The sequence below is a fragment of the Phasianus colchicus genome, chromosome 3, assembly GCF_987193195.1.
Source record: "Phasianus colchicus chromosome 3, bPhaCol1.hap1.1, whole genome shotgun sequence".
In the NCBI taxonomy this organism is placed as follows: domain Eukaryota; kingdom Metazoa; phylum Chordata; class Aves; order Galliformes; family Phasianidae; genus Phasianus; species Phasianus colchicus.
Window position 1 is genome coordinate 56,073,529 of NC_143438.1, and position 2,162 is coordinate 56,075,690.

Consider the following 2,162-nt stretch of genomic DNA (forward strand, 5'->3'; position numbering starts at 1 on the left):
CATCACTGAAAAGCAATATTGGAAAATATAATAGCCCTCACAAAAACAAACAAACAAACAAACAAACAAACAAACAAAACAAACCAACATGTTGAGTATTAAAATTAGATATTTTACTGAGGGAACCTATTCCAAAGCATTACCATAAAGTAAATTTTCATGATATACAAGCAGTCCAACACATTGAAATCTAAATTATTTTTCTCTGGTTGAGAAACTGTGAGGCAAGAAGCTGCCATGATTTCAAGCTTTGTTTTACCCGTGTTCACTCTATAGTTCTCCAAATGCCAGCCATCTTCATGGTTTTGCAAATATTCAGGTTGTAATTCCATTCTGTAAGCTGCACGAAAGCAATGAAGTTAACGCTGAGATACTAATTTAAGCTTGTTACAGTTATGATCAAATAACATGGTTCAACCAGTCTGTCTATGCTTATGCAATGAGCTGACCATTCGGTTCATGCACAGATGTGTTTAAGCAAACACACCCTCTGCATGGACCAAGCAATAAAACCTCATAGACTGGCAGGGGATGATCCATTGCAAGCTTTGATTAAAATGTTCCCGCTAATTTAGCATAGCTGGAATAGCTTTGCAAAATAAAATAAAAACCATTAACTTCAATGGTGGGTGTCTGTGTTTTGGAACAGGAAAATTAGACAAGCCTCAAAGTATGCTGTTTAATTGAGTGTGAGTAGAGAAATAAATTATATGTGCTAAACCAAATTTGGACTGTTGTAGGCTTTTTTCTGTCACTAAAAATGATGGGGATGAAAATGACTTACAACCAACCCTATTTTATTTTTTTTTTTCTGAACAGGCATCATGCTGGCAATTTTATTAACATTTGTAGACAAGTGGATTGAACCTTTAATTCTCCCCCTCCATTTTGCATTTTTAACAAATTATTTCTATTGCATTTTCCTGCGTATCTTTAGTAATCACTTGTTAAATAATTACTTCAGTCCTCATATGTTTACAAACATAATCTAGGGACTGAAAATTAGCTTCTAATATAGTCAGTAGAAAATAAAGATGATGATTGATCTTAAGTTTAGAAGGATGGGAAACAACTCAATGTGTTTAAAGTGGAAAACAGGAGAAAAACCTTTACTGTGAAAGAGTACAGTAAAAGGCTAGAGGAGGAAAACCATAGAATAGTTCGGATTGGAAGACACTTTAAAATCTTCTAGCCCCAGAAATACAGACATATAGATGTGAATGATAAAGGGGAATTATCTGAAAACATTTTAAATATACAAGAGAAGGAATATTATTTTAAGCTTACAATGAGTGTAACTGAGCACCATAAGAAAACAAATCCTTCTTACTAGTACATAACAAATGGGAAATACAAGAAATTGACAGCAAATGAAATACAAATGAAGGTGAGAGTGATAAAGAATATATGAAATATATGAAAATTATGTCCAGGAAGGTTAGGAAAAAGACATTTTAAAGTATTAGAAGTGCTACAGTCTAACTGTAACAGAATAGTGCCCATCTTTGTAACTACAGTGCAAGAAGGAGATTTACCAGCTGGAAAGAATTCAGAAGGAAGTTGCAAGGTTGGAAAAATATCCCTTAAAGTTGGCTCATAAAAGATTCAGTTATTAATCTATTCCCAAGAAGGTTAAAAAGATTTCATAACAGCCAAATACTACATAGGAGACCAACCTCTGATATTCAAGTACCAAATCTGCAGTAAAAACAAGCAAAAGAACATAAAGAACAAAAAAACAAAAACAACAAAAAACACACACACACACAAAAAAACAACCTAACAGCCATTAGTTTAAATATACTTTTAAGGAAAGGTTACAGTAAGGCCACAGGACTGAAGTCTTTCTATGTAGTAGAGGAGATGCATTCAAGTTTTCAGTAAAAGCCACTTTTTATTGGGTAAGTGCTCTATTCTAAAGAGTGTTCATTTATATGTGAAACTCATCTGTAGTATCCACCTTTCAAATCCTCTCATCAAGCAAGATTGGAGGTCTTCTGAATTTCTCCAAATGAGAAAACAAACAAACAAACAAACAAACAAATAAATAAATAAAGACACCCCTCCCACCCCTACCCCCCCAAAAAAAGAAATCAAAAACAAGCAATTAAGTGATCTTTTTTATTATTATTATAAAAAAAATGAACACCTTTTTTCTCCAC